The sequence below is a fragment of the Hyla sarda genome, chromosome 6 (assembly GCF_029499605.1).
Source record: "Hyla sarda isolate aHylSar1 chromosome 6, aHylSar1.hap1, whole genome shotgun sequence".
Taxonomy (NCBI): Eukaryota; Metazoa; Chordata; class Amphibia; order Anura; family Hylidae; genus Hyla; species Hyla sarda.
Window position 1 is genome coordinate 172,246,171 of NC_079194.1, and position 22,448 is coordinate 172,268,618.

At 43.7% G+C, this 22,448-nt stretch overlaps 1 protein-coding gene and 1 pseudogene across 1 annotated transcript in view; both read right to left on the bottom strand.

Annotated features, from left to right (window-relative positions):
- Nucleotides 1-22,448, bottom strand: part of GARRE1 (granule associated Rac and RHOG effector 1) — a 105,663-nt gene that overhangs the window by 81,257 nt on the left and 1,958 nt on the right. The gene's annotated exons all lie outside the window — the stretch shown is intronic.
- Nucleotides 641-733, bottom strand: LOC130277909 (U2 spliceosomal RNA; annotated as a pseudogene).

A 22,448-nucleotide genomic window follows, 5' to 3' on the forward strand; every position in this document is an offset into this window, starting at 1 on the left:
CGCTAAGCCCTTCTCCAACAGGAGAGAGGCCCCAAAACAAACCTACCCTTCACCTCCGGGCCAAAAGGCACCTGCAAGAATCCAGGTTCGATGCCCCTTTTCGCCGAAGCTACTAAGTGGCCGAAAATGCTCCTGGCTTCAACCTACATGTTAACCAAGGTATCAGCCAAGGAGCCGTATACTGGTGGCATCTTGACCGAAGCCAAGATGCCCAGGGGTTGCAGGGAGGTGAGGAACCTAATGGCCACATATACCTCCCCTAGACCGCCAGGAGGGACACCCAGAAGAAAAACATGGCACAGTGACATACAAAAAAATAAATAAGTAAATGAAGTCCGGATATACTGCCCGGTAATCCGTCCGGATCTATAAAAATTTCCCGATCCTAGCCAGAATGCTGGGATACAAAGTGGGAGTTCCAAAGGTGAAGAGTAATGGTGCAGTGCTTTCACTCAGTGACTTATAACACCCAGTGAGTTTCGGCACCTCAGGGTCACCACTCCCCGAGGTACAGAAATACCTCGGCACTACACCACTCTACCTCATGGCGAGACCCGGAGGAAACCGGTCACATCAGGACAGCCGACTAGCTGATTCCTCAGAACCAGCCCCGTAATGCCCTGGTACACCTGCTCCCTCCATGCAGCACCCATCCTACATCAATGGCCAAAGACCAAACCGCTGATAAGAACAGATACTACACTTGATCTTAGCCAAAAGGCCGAGAAGCGATCAATTTTCAAAGAAAAAGATCAAAGAAAATGTGCAATGTCTTATTCACCCCCTTATGGTGGAGCTGCAGGAAACTGAGCACTTACTATAGGATACCTCAGCAGATTAAAGCTAGACACTGCAGCAAGACAATTTGTGATCAGCATTTTTACTAGCAAGGCTCCCTCCAAAATAAGGGTAGCCCAACAATTCCAAGTCTATAAAGTCAGGGCAAACACCAGTGAATTATTTCTGAAAACAAAAAGGCATTTTAAAAAGAAAAAAAGAAAAGCCAAAACTTCCTACTGCATATTAGGGGGCCCTTGGTATGATCACCAGTACTGGGATTACATCTACATACATGTAAGAAGTATTCGGAAAGCCTGCATGTGCAAACCCTGTGCAGGAAACCTTCATTTCCCAACTGTCCCGAGGCCTCTGAAGGTAGTGTGTCGGGGGTCACATATTTCCATCATCAGTGCACGTAGTATTTTTAGAACTCAGACAGTGGTCAGAAAACTTGACATCTGTTAACAAGCAACTGCATTCTGACTATAAAAATGACTAGTTCTACTGAATGGGACAAACAAGTTGTCTTTTCCCTATCCGTCACTTGTAATTTAGTGACAAAAGGTTAGAGGAAAGCTTGAGAACAAGTTTGTTTGGCTTTCATGGTTTTTAATAAGTTAGAAAGCCAACAGGAAACGTCTGCATACTTCAAACCAGAGTCTCTGCCAGGCACAGGAAGAGCAAAACATGTAGAATCCCACCGCTAGAGCAGTGGTCTTCAACCTGCGGACCTCCAGATGTTGCAAAACTACAACTTCCAGCATGCCCGGACAGCCGTTGGCTGTCCGGGCATGCTGGGAGTTGTAGTTTTGCAACATCAGGAGGTCCGCAGGTTGAAGACCACTGCGCTATAGCCATCAGATCGCCCTCTGCCTTCACCGCTGTCTGAGGCCAAGAAGACACAATGAGGGGGATTTATCAAATCTGGTGCAAAGCTAAAGAGGAGCAGTAGCTTATAAATACCAGATTCATTTTAACCATATGCTTGAAATACATGGCACAGCTCACAGATCAATCCTATCAATCAATGTACATTTACACTATTGAGCCAACTCCATCAAGCATGCATACCAAAAAGGTAACACCCTGCTGCATTGACTGGGATTAGAGATGAGCGAAGTTACAGTGATTCGATCCGTCACAAACTTCTCGGCTCGGCGGTTGCTGACTTTAGCCTGCATAAGGCTGGGTTCACATCACGTTTTTGCCACACTGTTTTCAATCCGTTTTTCTAAAGAAAACCGTATGGCAAAAACACGGATGGAACAGTATGGGAAAAAGTAAACCGTATGCGTTTTTAAACTGTATACTGTTTTTAAAAGGACATACAGTTCCGTCCATTTTTATAGAAAAAAAAAAAAACATACGTTTTGAAAATGTTGTGCATTTTTTATGGGAGGGGACTTTAGGATGCAAATGCACATGTGCAAAGTAAAAACCGTATACATTTTCCCCTATGGAACCGTATACATGTGCATTTCCCATTGACGTCCACGTTAAAAAAAAAAAAAAAAAAAAAAAAACGTATGCGATTGCAGTACAGTTTTTAAACCGGAGTCAAAACCGTGGTTGACCACGATTTTGTCTCCAGTTTAAAAACCGTACTGCAACCGAATAAGTTTTTTTTTTTTTACATGGGAAACGCACATGTATACGGGATAACGTATACGGTTTTTACTTTTTACATGCGTATTTGCATCCTAAAGTCCCCACGCAACACCCCTCCCATTAAAAATTTTCAAAACGTATGGGTTTTTTTTTCTATAAAAATGGACGGAACTGTATGCACTTTTAAAAACAGTATACAGTTTAAAAACGCATACGGTTTACTTTTTCCCATACTGTTCCATCCGTTTTTTGCCATACGGTTTTCTTTAGAAAAACTGATTGAAAACAGTATGGCAAAAACGTGATGTGAACCCAGCCATAATGAGTTCAGCTTTCAGGTGCTCCGGTGGGCTGGAAAAGGTGGATACATTCCTAGGAGAGAGTCTCCAGCCCACCGGAGCACCTGAAAGCTTAACTAATTTATACAGGCGAAAGTCAGCAACCGCCGAGCCGAGAAGTTCGTGACGAATCGAATCACTAACTTCGCTCATCTCTAACTGGGATCAGAGATAACTTCAATCCTTGCCATTTAAAAACCCCTTCAGCAATGTTCACAAGCAGAACGTCCATGAGGAATTCTGCATTGGAATTCTACTGGTACATTCCACAGAAGCAGAGCCCTATTGATTTCAATGGGATTCTGCTGCACTGTTTACACGGCAGGATTTCAGATTTTCAGGAAATTCAGATCCCAGCGTACACAGAAAGAATAGACTTCTATTCTTTCTGAGGATACTGCGAGGAAATTCATCATCATCATCTATGAGACGGCGCATTTCCTTGCAGACCTAGCGCCCGCTGGTTAGTCAAACGTAAAAAATATCCGCACATGTTTTCAGATGCAGACATTCTGAAAAATGTTTGCCCGGTGGACTCTATGTAGGTTCAGGCAGCGGAATTCCGTCAGAACTTAATGCCCATTAATTTCAATGGGATTCCTCAGTCCCAGTCAGTGGAATTTCGGCAGTGGAAAAATCCACTTTCTGCAAAAATATAAGATCATTCTTATATTTTGCAGAGTTCCAAGGCGGAAACCCATTGAAGTCAATGGGGCTTAAATTTCAGCTGAATTCTGTGTCTGCAGAAATTCTGCCGTGTGAACACACTCTTACATAGATGCTGTGGTCACTATTGAACGCAGTGCAACGGGAGTGTGGGAGAACTGTTTATTTTTGTTTTTCTACTGATATCAATGTAAGCATCCAAGCAAAACCACTACGTAATGTAACATCCACTACTCTCTCAGTAAAGTAATGCTTCCTGATATTACTTTTAGACCTTTGCCCCTCCAATTTAAAACTATGTCCTCTTGTGGTAGTTTTTCTTCTTTTAAATATCCTCTTCTTTACCGTGTTGATTACCTATATGTATTTAAAGGTTTCTATTATATCCCCTCTGTCTCTTCATAAGAAAACTTTATTTCCTTTTTATAGAAATAAGGTCTTATAAAATCATGGCTTTGTCCAAGCTGCAGCACAGGCATGGACAAAATTCAGTAAGTGAGGGTGGGCTAGCACTCCCCCGTGCTCTCTCCTGTCTGACAGCACTCCCCCGTGCTCTCTCCTGTCTGACAGCACTCCCCCGTGCTCTCTCCTGTCTGACAGCACTCCCCCGTGCTCTCTCCTGTCTGACAGCACTCCCCCGTGCTCTCTCCTGTCTGACAGCACTCCCCCGTGCTCTCTCCTGTCTGACAGCACTCCCCCGTGCTCTCTCCTGTCTGACAGCACTCCCCCGTGCTCTCTCCTGTCTGACAGCACTCCCCCGTGCTCTCTCCTGTCTGACAGCACTCCCCCGTCCTCTCTCCTGTCTGACAGCACTCCCCCGTCCTCTCTCCTGTCTGACAGCACTCCCCCGTCCTCTCTCCTGTCTGACAGCACTCCCCCGTCCTCTCTCCTGTCTGACAGCACTCCCCCGTCCTCTCTCCTGTCTGACAGCACTCCCCCGTCCTCTCTCCTGTCTGACAGCACTCCCCCGTGCTCTCTCCTGTCTGACAGCACTCCCCCGTGCTCTCTCCTGTCTGACAGCACTCCCCCGTGCTCTCTCCTGTCTGACAGCACTTCCCTGTCCTCTCTCCTGTCTGACAGCACTTCCCTGTCCTCTCTCCTGTCTGACAGCACTCCCCCGTGCTCTCTCCTGTCTGACAGCACTTCCCCGTCCTCTCTCCTGTCTGACAGCACTCCCCCGTGCTCTCTCCTGTCTGACAGCACTCCCCTGTGCTCTCTCCTGTCTGACAGCACTCCCCCGTGCTCTCTCCTGTCTGACAGCACTCCCCCGTGCTCTCTCCTGTCTGACAGCACTCCCCCGTGCTCTCTCCTGTCTGACAGCACTCCCCCGTGCTCTCTCCTGTCTGACAGCACTCCCCCGTGCTCTCTCCTGTCTGACAGCACTCCCCCGTGCTCTCTCCTGTCTGACAGCACTTCCCTGTCCTCTCTCCTGTCTGACAGCACTGGAGAGGGCACAGAGGGGTGCTATCAGGCAGAAGAGAGCACAGAGGAGTTCTATCAGACAGGAGAGAGCAGAGTCCTTGAATCTGACAGTGCCAATTTAACCAAAACATTTCCGGGCAAACAAGACCAGACATAAAAAAAAGTCCCCTTTTATACATTTAGAATTTTAGGTAGATTTGCACATATGCAATGACATTCAGAAATTGAAGAGAGACTAGAAGCAAACACTGATACATTGGCCCTCATTTACTATTGCAAAACCGACATGGCGCACTGCGCCCGAAATTGCACCAAAATTTGCGGCAGAATTTGAGCCAGAATTATAATTTTTTTTTTTTTAAAGACCGAGTACCGATACTTTAATTCTAGTACTCGCCGATACTAAGTACTAGTACTTTTATTTTAAAGGGAATCTGACACCAGGGTGACCCGGTCTCTGGCACTGCTTACCGTGCTGATATGTGGGTTCCTTGTTGTGTGCAATGGAGGCGGCTGCTGTGGTATGAACCAAGATTTCTCTCTTCTCCATTGGGCAGAACAGGGAATTTCTAGATAGCAAGACCCCCCCCCCCTTGTAGATAGCAAGACCCCCCCCCCCCCCCTTGTAGATAGCAGGACCTCCCCCCCCTTGTAGATAGCAGGACCCCCCCCCCCTTTGTAGATAGCAGGACCCCCCCCCCCCTTTGTAGATAGCAGGACCCCCCCCCCTTTGTAGATAGCAGGACCCCCCACCCTTTGTAGATAGCAGGACCCCCCCTTGTAGATAGCAGCCCCCCCCCTTGTAGATAGCAGCCCCCCCCCTTGTAGATAGCAGCCCCCCCCCTTGTAGATAGCAGCCCCCCCCCTTGTAGATAGCAGCCCCCCCCCCCTTGTAGATAGCAGGACCCCCCTTGTAGATAGATACCATGTAAGGTATCATCTTTATAGGTTTTACTGAAAGTGTACCAGAGAAAGTTCTAACCATCTTCTTGGCCAATGCAGATTCAAATAGGGAAATTCCATAGTACCTCTACAGGGGGTTCCCAAAAAGAACGTAGTTGCTGCAGATTTGAAATCTACACAGCAACAAACTTTGTGCAGCTTAAATCTACAGCATGAGAAAGATTTGTTAAAAAAAACACATTAAATAAGGTACTGTTACTTCCACCAGCCAATCCAGAGCAGTACCTGGGTGAAATACTGTGCAGTTATGACAAAGTTTGACTCCTGTTTCCACCCATTTGTTTTGTTTGACTGTTTTTCCATGTTTCCTACCTTAACAAACAGATTAAATAAAATTCACTTAAAGACAAGTAATGAACCCCCCCCCCCCTTTTTTTTTTTTAAATAGCACTTGCGTATGTTTGTTCACTGGTTGGGTCAGGTCACCGAGAGCTGGTAATCTAATGTGAACCTCATTTACCACATAGTTCCTATGCACAGAATCAAGCAAAATCCAAACTTAAAGAGGTTTTCTGGGTTTACACATCTTATCCCCTATGCAAAGGTAGGGGATAAGATGTATGATCGCGGGGGTCCCACCACCAGGGGCTGCACCTAGATCGCGGGGGTCCCCAGCGGCGGGACCCCTGAGATCATACATCTTATTACCTATCCTTTAGATAGGGGATAAGATGTATAAACAAAGAATACCCCTTAGACATCTTATCCCTATCCAAATGATAAGGTATAAGTGGTCTGATGGCGGGGGTTCGGCAGCTGGGAGCCCCCACGATCTCCGGGCCAGCATTGCAGCAATCTGAACACGAAAGCTTGGAGGTTCCATATTTGTGACATCCGGCCACACTCCCCTAGTACACAGCTGTCATGTCTACTCCCATAGACATGAATGGAGGGGGCGTGATGGCTGTATCATCCGGCACAGAGCGTAGTTCGCTCCGTGCACGCCACGCTGGAGACATGTCTAGGGGCAGAGTACCCCTTTAAGAGGACACCTATTTATATCACCGCAATGGGGAGATTGATATAAACAGGTGGTGGATGTAGCTAGCCCAACAGGAAGTGAGGAAATTAAGTTCTGGCTGATCAGATTTGTCAAGGTCTCTTGTCTGGATAACTATACAGAGGTTCTTCCTCATTGGAGACAAAAACCAAGATGTTCACTGAGAATGAGGAGGAAAAAAAAAAAGTCGCACATATTCTAAATATTTGCCACAGCTCTGCAATCCTCATAAATCATATATACTGATTAACCCTGTCAATTCTGAAACGACCACCCAGACCGGATCTCATACTCATCGTTAACACTAAAGGGGTTTTCCAACTAGGACAACTTCTCACCTAGTCTATGGATGAGTGATGCCCACTAATGACATGAACGGGGGGTCCAGAGAGCACCTATATGAACAGAGCAGCAGTAGACTATACACACTGCTGCTCCATTCAATTTGAAGCGGCAGTGACCATTCAAAAGGCACTAAGGACCTCAGTTCTTGTGATCAGAGGGAGTGTAAGGGATCGGACTCCCACCAGACATTTATCACCTTTGGACCACCCCTTTAAAACCCCCTCAGAACCCCTCCCATTTTCATGACTATCTTTGCGCTCGTGCCGGTGCTCCCTTTGGTGCACACCAGTGAACGTGGTCGTGGCCACAATGGCTCCATTATGGAGACTGCATGCTAACGTCAGCAATGGGAAATTCTCCATGATATCAGCACATAACATCCAAATTCCTTATGATCTGAGTGAAACCTACAACCTGACAACAGTCAGAAGGAACAGGTTTGACCAAGTGCTTCTCTCAATGTTCTGGGTAGTATTTGCCTGCATTCCTTTATGTAGACATGGGGGGTTGTTTTCTTAGTATAAAGTAAAGAAAAATAGGTTTCTCTCTCAGAACAACATTTCTTTCAAGTTTTAGTCTTTGAAGTAAAGCTAAAATAATAAATTTGCTTCTCACCATGCTACCTGGCGAACCCCATTTGGTCCGGTATTTTTGATAGAGCCTATGATAGAGGTGCCCAAATAAGCCTACAACACAGCTGCAAATCCACCCTGATATCAGAACCCTATTGACCATACGGATATCATAATTGGGGGGGGGGGGGAGTCCCCTTCTCGGGAACACCATCTAAGGCTTCTTTCACCCTACCATCATGTTCCTGCATTTTGACAGATGTTTTTCTGCTGAAAGAGGTTATGAATAAAAATAGACAAAATAACTGAACATAACGGATGATAACGGCTGACCAATGTCCGTTATTTTAATGGGCATTCTGTCATCCGTTATTTCATCCGTTATAGTCCGTTATTTTATAGCCATGTTCTGACCATGCGCTGTACAAATAACGGATCATAACAGAGGTTAAAATTAGGGATCGACCAATATTGATTTTTTTTTGAGCTGATCCCGATAACCTGTGAACTTTCAGGCTGATAGCTGATAACTTATACCGATATTCCGTGCATTATATGGGCACATGACGGGGGGGGGGGGGGGGGCTTTCATGTGCCCCAACATATAATGCCCCCGTCATGTGCCCCATAATATATATATATATATATATATATATATATATATATATATATAAATATAAAATATATAGTGTAGTATGAGGTATATAAGCAGTATGACATCACGTCCCTTCACCTGACCTCTCCTGCCGGTTTCTCTCTCAGCTCCGTATCTCCGCACGTGCTTCCTGTATCACATGACGTGCAGCGCGCCCACGGATTGGCTGTCACGCTCCTCACTTGTTGCTGTACAGTCAGGACGGGACGCACACTCGCAGCAGTGAGTGTGGCCCCTACAGAAAGTGATAGCTACGGGGCCTCCTGGGATCAATCTGTTATCCTTTGCTGTGCGGAGCAGCGAGACTTAATGACAGATTGGGGGCGCACGAGCTGTACGCATTATAGTTAGATGCCGATAACTTAAAAAATCGTGATTATCGGCCGATAATATCGGCCAATCCGATAATGGGTCGATCCCTAGTTAAAATAACGGCACTAACAGATTTCAATTGTGAACATCCGTCACCCATAGACTTTAATGTTAAAAAAAGCCGTCAGTCATAATGGGACATAACTGGTGCTGCAGGATGGTCAAAAATCTCATTGATATGAATGGGATATTTTGACGGCCGTAAGCAGTTCCTACCTATTACATGAACAATACAATGAATGCCCACTTGCAGCATCCCCCTGTAGTAATAGATGATCACAGGGGAAACATACGGATATACCATTGGATGCTCTGATTACATTCACCACAAGCAACATTGTTTTCAAGAGAATGGCTACCATTAAGCAGAGAAATAAGTTATGATTTTCAGGGCTGTGGAGTCTTAGACAAAACACATTTTCCCACTACAGCATCTAAATAAAAATATGATATTATGTATATTCTACAGCAGGTAAAATAAGTACAATATTTCTCACTAAATAGAGGTGCAATTGACATGAAATGTTCACCAGATGCTCGTAACAATGCAAGTAACCAATACATCCAAAGAAACCAAAATAAAGCTCAGAAATTAAATGGGCACTGTCAATCCTTTTTTTTTTTTTATTTGATATGTTTTAGTACTTTCATTATTTATTTTTTTTTTTTTATTAAAATAGTTTATTTTATATTTGAAAACTGGCCACTAGGGGTCTCCCTCCTAGTGGCCGGCTGCAGCCTGCCGTGACGTCACAACTAAATTAGGACCGATGCCGGCCAGGCAATCAGTCCTAATTCAGTAAGCCAATGAGCCTGCGCTCGCACCCTGCCTCTCAATCAGACAGGCGGGAGTGAGCGCTGAGACCATAGAGGATGCGTGCATTGGCTCCCTGGCCTTGCAGCCCGGCCCCGCCTCCCGGTGGGAGCTCCTCTTTAAGCTGTGTTGAATAACGTGAAATGGCACAGGAAAAAAGTATTCAACACATGAAGAAAGGGAGGTACAAAAAGCCATGGAAAGCTAAGACAACAGCTGAAATCTATCAGTAATCAACCCCTTAAGAATAGTGATTTTTCATTTTTTTTATTTAGTTTTTCCTCCTCGCCTTCTAATAGCCATAAGGCTTTAAATTTCTACATACAGAGCCAAATGAGGGACTGGTTTTTTGTGCCACCAATTGTACTTTGTAATGACACTCATGTTACTACCAAATCTATGGTAAAACAAAGAATTTTTTTTTTCAGGGGCGAACTTGAAAAAAAAACAAGACACCATTTTGTAAAACTTCAGTTTCTAAGCAGTGCACTTTTCAGTAAAAATGACATTATCTTCATTCTGTTGGTCTATACAATAACAACAATACCCAACTTACATGTTCTATTGTTTAACTACTGACATATTATAACTCGTAGTATGAACATTTGTATGTTTAAAATTGTCCTTTTCTGCCCCCTATATAACATTTTTATTTTTCCTTATGCAGAGATATATGGGAGCTCATAATTTGCGCCATGATCTTTAGTTTTTATCGGTACAATTTTAGTTTTGATGGGTCTATGATTGCTTTTTATACATTTTTTTAATTTTTTTTTTATTTTTTTTTTTATGGTTTACTGCTAATTATTATACATGACCCATTTTTTATAAGTAGTCAAGACACCGAACTGGGCTTTGAGTTTGTGAGATTTCAGAACTGCAGGACACAGATTTCACCATGCAATGGCAGCCCAGAGAACGCAAATTTTATACCTTTTTCTATGATAAAATTTGGAATCTGAATAACAAAACCCTCAAGTATTCATTGCATTCTACCCCCCCCCCCCCCCCATCATTGGAAAGCTAGTGGTAACGGAAATGCATGTAGGCTGGAAAATGTCCAAGTCATTGAGAATACCATTTCACTGTGCAGGCATCGATAAACAAATACACAGTAAGGACCTAGATAAAATCTGAAATCTGTCTCCCTGGGAAAACAACATGATGAAAAGCCTGCCAAGAAAGAGAGAGCCGCTTGTATCTAGTGATCTGTTGATCATTTAGAGGAGTACGCATATCTGATCCACCGAAAAACCAACAACAGGCTAGAATAAAGAAAAAAAGCACATAGATATATACATCATTTTTAATACTAATCTTTAAAACTACAACTTGACTATCTCACCACATTCCAGAAGAAATCCACATAATGGCCTAATGCACTGCTGGTGGGCCAATGGGGTTTATGGGTATGTGCTTAACACAGTGCAGAAGACAAGAGGAAAGCTGCAGCTACAGTAAGGAGTGTGTGCGGAATTGCTGTCTTACAGTTGGAGTGTTTCTTTTATAAAACTCATGTGTAGCGTATATACAATAAATTGTCAAGAAATAATAAAATCACATTTGTAAGATCACATAGAACCCATACCTACCAAAATGGGTTTTCAGGACTAGTATTAAAACAAAAAGAAAGAAATTCAACAGTTATCTTTTGTTGGGAAGTTTACTTAACCGTTCAAATACACCTCATTTCCTGTGATTGAGATCGGCACATGCAGATGTCTGCTCAGCCAATCAGTAGCAGAGGCAGAATACCACTGCGCCCGCTGACTGGCTGAACCTGCACGTGTACATACTGATCACAAAACACAGCGCTGCACATCAGGACAGTCATCCATAACAGAAGAAGCATGGAAGGTAAGTAGAGGATTTCCCCCCCCCCCCCCCCATTTACCTACTCCCTGAGCCTATTAAGCACCCACATTCTATTAAGATAAGATGTATTTGGCCAGAATACCCATTTTACAGCCATGAAATGAATAAAATTATTGTAAATAAACAGAAAGCTGTGTCAATCAGCAGCAGGTCGGCAGGGGAACAGCATTGTGCTTTGCTAAGGGTCCAGGAACATGGATTTCATAGAGAGATGTGGAGGCCTGGGGGGGGAACTAAAAAAGGAGTAAGGAGTACTCTTATAATTATATATTTTGAATACCATGTTATAAACATTATTTATAACATTTAGACCTTTATGAAAAGACAGACTCTTAGTAAGGCTACATTCACACTACGTTTTCGCCATCCCATTTGAATGCACCGGCCTGAGCCAAATTGTGGTTTTGTTTACAGACTGAAAAACGTGGTCTGCTCCGGTTTTTAGTCCGGCAATAAAACTGATACAGGGCAAAAATTAGCCAAACTGAGTCACTATTTGACTCATGGCTTCAAAATTTCTGGAAATTTGACATCTATACATCAAGGTCTCTGATACTAGTTTCCACATAAACATAGTTTTAGATTGCCAAAGTATTAACCATAACTACTTGGTTTCATCTGACAGGAACCCATGTCACAAATCAATTCTACCTGCAGAACAGTATATCCCGGTCTCTCTGTAGGCAGAATTGTTATTCATTAAGAACATTTTTATTAAGACTAAACAAATGTCTCACAATAGAGTTAGAGTTGGGGAAAGATGTAGCACAGGAGGGACCAGACTAAGGAGGAAGGGGAATGATGTGGCACGGGACAGAGGTGGGGGAATGATGTGGCATTACATGGGCACTGTCAGATACAAAAAACTTTATATGTTGTACATATTGGCAGAACATAACATTTTCTTATGAAGTATATTAGAAAAGTTAATTTCGTTTTCATTCTATAGAAATCATGGCTTAAAAAAATCATGGCTTAAAGGAGAACTCCGGAATATAAAAATTGTCACCCATACTGACAGCAGTAAAAAAAATAAAGATGTACATACCTTCCTCCACTCCCCCGGTAACCGTCTCCGGTCTCCGCCGCGATCCATTTCCTGGTTGCCGGTGGTCGGATGAATCATACTGCGCTCAGCCAATCACCAGCCGCAGCGAAGTCAGACTCAGCCGGCGATAGGCTGAGCGGCAGTGTGAGAAGGCTTCAGGACACAAAATTCTTCACTACACCGGCACCTGCCTCCAGGGCCGAAAACATCACACTGCCGCTCAGCCTATCGCTGGACGAGTCGGGACTTCACTGCGGCCGGTGATTGGTGGAGCGCAGCAAGACTCTCCAACCAACGGCAACCAGGAAGAGTATAACGGCGGAGGCCAGAGCTGTTTTCCGAAGGCCTTGGGGGAGTGGAGGAAGGTATGTACATCTTTATTTTTTTACTGCCAGCACTATGTGGGACAATTTTTATGTTCTGGAGTTCTCCTTTAATACAAGCTGAAGCACAGGCATGGACAAAGTCCAGTAAATGAGGATGGGTTATGACTCCTCTGTGCACAGAGGGGTGCCATCAGGCAGGAGAGGGCACAGAGGGGTGCCATCAGACAGGAGAGAGCACAGAGGAGTGCCATCAGACAGGAGAGAGCACAGAGGAGTGCCATCAGACAGGAGAGAGCACAGAGGAGTGCCATCAGACAGGAGAGAGCACAGAGGAGTGCCATCAGACAAAAGAGAGCACAGAGGAGTGCCATCAGACAGGAGAGAGCACAGAGGAGTGCCATCAGACAGGAGAGAGCACAGAGGAGTGCCATCAGACAGGAGAGAGCACAGAGGAGTGCCATCAGACAGGAGAGAGCAAAGAGGAGTGCCATCAGACAGGAGAGAGCACAGATGAGTACCATCAGACAGGAGAGAGCACAGAGGAATACCATAAGACAGGAGAGAGCACAGAGGAATACCATAAGACAGGAGAGAGCACAGAGGAGTGCTATCAGACAGGAAATAAAGTAAATAAAGTATATTAGAAAAGTTAATGTTTTACCAAGATGTACAACATGAAATAAGTTTTTGAACCTGACAGTGCCTATTTAAGTTCAGAGCTTCCAAGTCATTTATTTAAAAAAATGTTTACTCAAATGTTCCTGTTAAAAAGAGGTGCATGTTATACACCAGTGCATGTTATATGTCGATAAATACGGTATATATAGTGGAAAGTAGGGATCGACCGATATCGTTTTTTTAGGGCCGATACCGATAATCGGTGGAGGTTAGGGCCGATAGCCGATAACTTATACCGATATTCCGGTATAAGTTATCGGCTATTTATCCCCCCTCGACACCGCTGCAGAGCATTGATTTAAAGCGGGCGCTTTAAATCAATGCACTGCAGTGGCTTTTGCGGTGCCATAGGCCGCCGCCGACACCACCTGCTTCTCTCCCCCTACCTGTCAGGGTGGTCTGGGCATTATCGGCAAGGTAATTGCCGATACCAATAATCCCCAAAATCGTGATTATCGGCCGATAATATCGGCCATACCGATAATCGGTCGATCCCTAGTGGAAAGATATACATTTTCCTGTGTTTTGGAACCAACTCCTGGTTTTCTGACCATAATACTACTACATGTAAACCCACCTTAAACATGCAATTCCCATGCCCAACCCATTACCATAAAACTAGGGCTACAATATTGACCCCACTAGACTATAACATGGATTGCTATTCCTCTGAGGTACTATTTCTTGTAACCTGGTACTCATTGTGAAGCTATACCTTGTATTCTGGCATGTTCTATGGAACCATTCCTTGTAAACTTGTGTGCTACATGGACCATTCACAGAAATGTGGGATTCTAAATGGATTATACATTATAATCTAACATGCAATGGTCTATACCAATATGCTATGGTAGAGCTTGGCGGTATGAGAAAAAACATGTATCACGGTATTTTGGTAAGTGATGGCGGTTAAACGGCATTTAATGGTATTTCCCCCCCCCCCCCCCTCCCCGTGTCCTGGGCGCCACTTCTCTTCCGACAGCCCCCCCCCCCCCCCCCCAATGAATTATGTCCCCACATCATGTCGCCGCAAGCACTCCTCTGCTCATCCTCCTATGAGTTGCGGCCCACCGGCGCTTGAAATCTGTACTGTACTACAAATAACGTTTCCCAGGCTCTGGTACCATCTTCACGGTCCTCTTGCCGTTTCCTTGGGACAGGAAAGTCCCAGAGCTGCCAGCCTATCATCGGCCTGGGATGGAACATCGCTGCGGCCGGTGATAGGCTGACGGCTCTGTGACGTTCTCATCCCCAGAACCGCAGTGGAGGGACCATGAGGCCAGTAACGGGGAACGTCGGAAGGTGAGTTAAAGTTTATTTTTGCAGTCCGTGCAATGTTATTTGTAGTACAGTACAGATTTCTAGCGCCGGCGGCCCGCAACTTATAGGAGGATGAGCAGAGGCGCGCTTGCAGGTGACATGATGTGGGGACAGATAAATCATTGGGGGGGCGGAAGAAAGGCAGAACAGCGCTCACGGGTCACATGATTAGTTCCCCGATGTGGGGACAGCACGCTGTGGCAGACAATTCACTCATTCAAGGGGGAGGGGCCCAGCCGGTATTGCGGCATGGGCAAAATTCTTATCATGCAGGAAAAAAAATTCGGTATGAACCGGTATAGCGCCCAGCACTACTATATGGTACTATTTCCTGTAACCTGGCGTGCTTTGTTATTGCAGTATTTCTTATGTAGCAGCAGACAGGAAGTAGAGATGTCGGGGGGAGATTTATTAAAACCTGCTCAGGAGTTGCCCATAGTAACCAATCACATTGCTTTCATTTTCATTTTTGAAAAAAGCGATCTGATTGGTTGCTATGGGAAAATCAGTAAGTTTTCCAATAGACAGGTTTTGATAAATCTCCCCCGTAGAGTCTGCCTGTATGTCAGATAATACTCCTACAGCAGCAATCCCTGCAGCACAGAGTGTCTGATGGACAAAGCAATGTAGAACATTTTTAGTGGTGTTAAAGTAGTCCGGCGCGCACTTTTCATTTTATCCCGTCGGGGCTGCCAAATAAAAGAAAACAAACTTTCTCTTACCTGCCAACGAGCCCCCGGAGCTCTGGTACAAGTAATGGTGAAAAAACATGAAAGAGCATTTATTCCATCAAATTCAAAAGGGCAACGTTTCAGCTGCGTACATGCAGCCTTTATCAATAGAGGCTGCATGTACGCAGCTGAAACGTTGCCCTTTTGAATTTGATGGAATAAACGCTCTTTCACCATTACTTGGAGTGCTGCGGTCTTCTTGAAGCATTTATCTAAATTATATCCTGTGACCGGGGATTTGCACCGATAGAACCCACAGCTTTAGGTGTGCTGCTCCTCTCTGCATTTCTAGATAATAGATAGATGGATAGATAGCTCTCTCTCTCTCTATCTATATCTATCTCTTTATCTACATACACACACACACATACACTGGAAGAGAACACGAACATGAAATTCAAAGGTTGGCCTTTCAGAAGCCTGTGAAAGTTGATGCCAAGCCATGTGAGACCGGCTGTATGTCACCAACTTCCCAAGAGGTTACAATGTAAATGATTGTGATAATAAGTTGTTGGCTTTCCCATTCCTGTCCACAACTATCAGGAATACATGTAGCACTTACATAGATCACTATCTTACATATCCCTATGTGACCACCAATACTGCCACCAGAAAAGGGTTCACATACTTCAATGTATCTTTTATTATATGGCCTGTAAGATGTAAGTCACTGCAGATTCCCACCTGTCCCAAAAGCTTTCTTTACAATGCAGACTGAGACCCTTTAATTACCCCTCCCCCTCAAAAATGTGAGAACCAATGTTATTCTTAAATACCAACCATTCTTTAAAATAACCCATGTCTTCCTAGATAAGCAATAGTGCCCCCACCCACCCTTCATCCCTAGTAATCCTATAAAGCATGTCACCTGAAGAAACTCCTGCATGATTCTTCCTGTAAATCTATATATACACACAACCCATACATGATACTTTATAGCCCACTCTGCACAATGGCCATGTAACACTATTTACCAATCCCAACTATAATGTACAGACACCACACCCAATGTTTTAGCATCTCCGTGATGACGGCGTTCACCATTCTCTTGAAGCTGTGTCCTAAGCACAACACAAGAATTCATAGGGCTCATCTGCACACTCACAGCACTCCAAAAAGCCCCTTTTCATTTAGGGGCCCAATAGTTTACATCCATAACATACAATTGAACCCAGAACTTGAGGTTAATGTCCCCTAAAAAGTTTTCAAGTTGTTTATGGACGTTCTTGCTACACATGCATACCTACATATGGGGGCAATTTATCTCTTTAAATCTTGCATGTGCGCCTGAGCCACTTTTTTCCCCCCAAACTTTTGGCTGTAAAACAAAAAGCTACAAATGATGTTACAAAAGTCATTTCAGTTTTAACTTTGCAGTAGTAATGAATTTGTGTTGCACAAAAGGTCGCAAACCCCTTCAAAATACAGCAAATCTGCACCAGCCCACACCTGGCTTACACAACTGCCTTTGGAAAGCACTTTCAAAAAGTTGCAAAGAGGAGGAATCCTACAAAATGGTGTTCTGAAGTCATTTCATGTTTTTCGCTTACGTGCGCCAGATTTATCAACCCCTCTTAGTATGATAAATATGTTGCAGGTAAGCAAAACCAAAAATAAAACATACTTTCAAAAGATAATATAATATCGCGCTATATTCTTACCACATTCATTCCGCACCCAGTCCTTGTTTACAAACTGAAAGCAATTACACACCAGTCACATGATCAAATCATGTGATATGATGATGACTGGGCTTAGCAATCAAGTGGCATGATGTTCCAGAGACACCACATAACTAATTTTATTTTGCAGAAGAGAAGGACAGGGACTGGCAACATGCAAGAAGTGAATTACAAGTTTATTTTCACAGTTTTAGCATGTTAACCCCTTAAGGACCAGAGCGTTTTTTGCACATCTGACCACTGTCACTTTAAACATTAATAACTCTGGAATGCTTTTAGTTATCATTCTGATTCAGAGATTGCTTTTTCGTGACATATTCTACTTTAACATGGTGGGAAATTTTTGTGGTAACTTGCATCCTTTCTTGGTGAAACATCCCCAAATTTTATGAAAAAATTGTAAATTTTGCATCTTTCTAACTTTGAAGCTCTCTGCTTGTAAGGAAAATGTATATTACAAATAATTTTTTTTTATTCACATATACAATATGTCTACTTTATGTTTGCATCATAAAATTGACAAGTTTTTACTTTTGGAAGACACCAGAGGGCTTCAAAGTTCAGCAGCAATTTTCCAATTTTTCACAAACTTTTCAAACTCACTATTTTTCAAGGACCAGTTCAGGTTTGAGGTGGATTTGAAGGGTCTTCATCTTAGAAATACCCCATAAATGACCCCATTATATAAACTGCACCCCCCAAAGTATTCAAAATGACATTCAGTCAGTGTTTTAACCATTTAGGTGTGTCACAGGAATAGCAGCAAAGTGAAGGAGAAAATTCACAATCTTCATTTTTTACACTCGCATGTTCTTGTAGACCCAATTTTTGAATTTTTACAAGGGGTAAAAGGAGAAAATGTATACTTATATTTGTAGCCCAATTTCTCTCGAGTAAGCACATACCTCATATGTCTATGTAAAGTGTTCGGCGGGCGCAGTAGAGGGCTCAGAAGGGAAGGAGCGACAAGGGGATTTTGGAGAGTACGTTTTTCTGAAATGGTTTTGGGGGGGCATGTTGCTCTTAGGAAGCCCCTATGGTGCCAGAACAGCAAAAAAAAAAAAAAACACATGGCATACCATTTTGGAAACTAGACCCCTTGACCCACAAATTTCACATTTTTTGCAAGGGTTAATAGCAGAAAATACCCCCCAAAATTTGTAACCCCATCTCTTCTGACTATGGAGGTACCCCATAAGTGGACCTGAAGTGCACTACAGGCGAACTACAATGCTCAGAAGAAAAGGAGTCATATTTGGCTTTTTGAGAGCAAATTTTGCTTGCGGGCATGTCGCATTTAGGAAGCCCCTATGGTGCCAGGACAGCAAAATAACCCCCACATGGCATACCATTTTGGAAACTAGACCCCTTGAGGAACGTAACAAGGGATACAGTGAGCATTTACCCCCACTGGTGTCTGTCAGATCTTTGGAACAGTGGGCTGTACAAAATGTTTAATTTGCACAGCCCACTGTTCCAAAGATCTGTCAGACACCAGTGTGGTGTAAATTCTCACTGCACCCCTCATTACATTCCGTGAGGGGTGTAGTTTCCGAAATGGGGTCACATGTGGTGTTTTTTTTGCATTTGTCAAAACCGCTGTAACAATCAGCCACCCCTGTGCAAATCACCTCAAATGTACATGTGCACTCTCCCTTCTGGGCCTTGTTGTGCACCCCCAGAGCACTTTGCGCCCACATATGGGGTATCTCCGTACTCTCCTATGGATAGCGGATAAGATGTCTAAGGGCGGAGTACTGCTTTAACTGGTTAATGACCAAGGACGTGTATACACATCCTTGTGCCATTAACAGTATAAGGCAGACTCCCGACTCGAGCCCACGCCATACCAGGCCACCGTTTACCACAGCAGCTGGCTATTAACCCTTTTGACAGCGGCATCTAAAGGGACCTTTAAACAGTCCCCCTGGTGGTCCAGTGGTGTGGATCGCCAGCACCCCCAAGCAGCGCAATTGTGGTAGCTGGGCTTACCTCTCCTCCCCTGCTGACTGCGGCTCCCGCATTGATAGAGCCTGGCTGGACCAGGCTTTATCAATTGAGCGCAGATCACACAGATCAATGTGGTTCTATGGAACGACTTTGATCTGTGTGAGGAATCTAATGATTTCTCCTAAAAGTCCCCCCTAAGGGGACTAATAGCGTAAAAAAAATTAAACACCTATTAACCCCTTCCATATTTAAAGTTTAAATGGGCACTGTCAGATACAAAAACCTTTGATATGTTGTAAAGCATGTATAACCAATAGGTTTTGCAATTGCTTTCATTAGAACATTTTTCAGTATTTCATACAGAAAGGGGTCAGTAGAGGGCATTTTTAAACCTACAAACTTTCATGGATAAAAGTTATTTTTTTAACAAAACAAAATAAAACCTATATTAGTAGGGTATCATTTTAATCATATCGGCCTACAGAATAAAGAGAAGGGGTCATTTTTACCAAAAAGTTATAAAATGCTGGTTTTTTTTTTTCTCATTTCAATTTAGCCCCACAAATATTTTTTTCTGGTTTTGCTGTTGATTTTGTGGTGAAATTAATGAAGTCATTACAAAGTAAAATTGGTGGCGCAAAAAAAACCAAGCCCTCATATGGGTCTGTAGGTGGAAAATTGAAAGCGTTATGATTTTTTTTTTTTTTAGAAGGTAAGGAGGAAAAAACGAAAGTTCAAAAATAAAAAACTGTGGTCCTTAAGGGGTTAGGTATTTTTTGCTTGTAAACAAAATGGTTTTTTTTTAGGTTCAAAATTGGTGTATGTTCATAGGCTAAAGAGGAAATACATAGCCTAAAGAGGAAAGACATTTATAGCAGCTAAAGGGTGAGTCATGAATGTTTATATAGGGGGTCCCAGCTATGTGGCACGGGACCCACACTCAGCTGGTTCTTTAGAAGTTAAAAAAGTGCTATGGACCTACAACTGCAGCAGATATGCATCAGAATAAAACAAACAGATAAACAGTCAGAGCATGAAACTGATTTAAAGAGCATCTATGCCATGTAGAAATAGATGTATGATCTAAAAATACTATGCCATGTAGAAATAGAGCACCCAAGAAATGCCATGATTTAGTCTCATCTCTGGTGAAGAGGATTAGCCTATCTCCACCAGAGGAGCTACAACATGGTCAAAAGAGCAATTGTTAAAAACTGCTACAGATCAAAAAAGTCACTAAATTGTATAAAAAAAATAAATAAAAATAAAAAAAACACCAACAAAAACAATTTAAAACAATACATGCTTTATAGCTATAGGGTTTCAGCTTTCCTTAATGGCTCCCAACTAACATCTGGTCATAGCATGTTTGCCCCAAAAAATGCTGTGTGCAAATATGGTATTTTTTTTTCAGCCTTCAGCCTTTTTACAGAAAACCGGCACGCCTGAGTATAGTATATAGTAGCTGCAATGAAGGTTGTCTACTCATTTTCTCTGCAGAAAATCCTATGCACATGACTATCCCGCCACCCTCCTCCCATAGACATGAATGGAAGGGGCGTGACGTCACGAGGAGGAATGACGTCATGAGGTTTCCGTGCCTGGAGACGCAGCCCTGCATAGAATGCGGGTGCTGCAGGGAGATCACGGGGGCCCCCTGTGATCAGACATCTTATCCCTTATCCTGTGAACAGGGGATAAGATGCTTTTTCCCCAGAATACCCCTTTAAAACAAATAAATCCCTAGCAATGGCACAGATAGACCCCTGAAAATGACACACAATAGTAAAATTGAAACAATCCTCAAACACACAATGCCTTGTAGTGACCCCCTCCCTTATAATGATGAATCATTCCTAAGGGTAAGTTCACACATCGGGAAATGTATCAACCAATTTACTCTATAAAAAAAAATGCAACAGCTTTGTCAATTACTGATAGAAATGTACACAAAATGAAATGTGTTGGTACATTTTCTGATGTGTAAACCGAATACTGATTTAGCCCCACTACATTCCAATACTATTACACTCCACCCTAAGGGTACGTTCACGTGTGCGTATTTTGCTACAAATTTTCTACTGATGATTTTCCTACCCACTGACTTCAAAGGGTAGCAAAATAAGCAGCAGAAAATCTCCAGCAAAATATGCACATGTGAACGCACTCTAAAACTGCTTCACTCTTTACATGGACACATTCCCCCTAGTGCTTAGACTAGATGCAACATTGGATTGTGGTCAGTATTGTTAGCTAAAGCCAAGAAAAGAACCGACAATGAGAAAAAAAATATAATAGATAGATCAGTATTTTTCTGACATGGTAGGAAAAAAAATACTGACCAAAATACTATGAGTGAACCCAGCCTAATATATCAATTTTACTCATTAAGACACATACCCCCCTGATACAGACACATACCCCCCCCCTATCCTCATACCGACACATACCCCCCCCCCCCTATCCTCATACCGACACATACCCCCCCCCCCTATCCTCATACCGACACATACCCCCCCCCCCTATCCTCATACCGACACATACCCCCCCCTATCCTCATACCGACACATACCCCCCCTATCCTCATACCGACACATACCCCCCCTATCCTCATACCGACACATACCCCCCCTATCCTCATACCGACACATACCCCCCCCCTATCCTCATACCGACACATACCCCCCAATACAGACACATACCCCCCAATACAGACACATACCCCCCAATACAGACACATACCCCCCAATACAGACACATACCCCCCAATACAGACACATACCCCCCAATACAGACACATACCCCCCCAATACAGACACATACCCCCCCAATACAGACACATACCGTCACATACCCCCCCAATACAGACACATACCCCCCTATCCTCATACCGACACATAACCCCCTGATACAGACATACCCCCCTTCCTCATACCGACACATACCCCCCCTGATACAGACACATACCCCCTTACACTGAAATACCATTCATACTAATAGATCTCCTGGTACTGAGAAACTCCTTATACCAACACATACCCCCTCCCTATCCTCATACCCCCCCTGATACAGACACATACCCCCCTGATACAGACACATATCCCCTTTTCCTCATACCAACACAAACCCCCTTGCACTGAAATACCATTCATACTAATAGATCTCCTGGTACTGAGACACTTCGTATACCAACACATACCCCCCCCCCCATCCTCATACCGACAAGCACCCCAACATCATATAGACACCTACCCCCCCCTCTCATACACAGACACACGCACGCACGCACACCTACCTACCTAC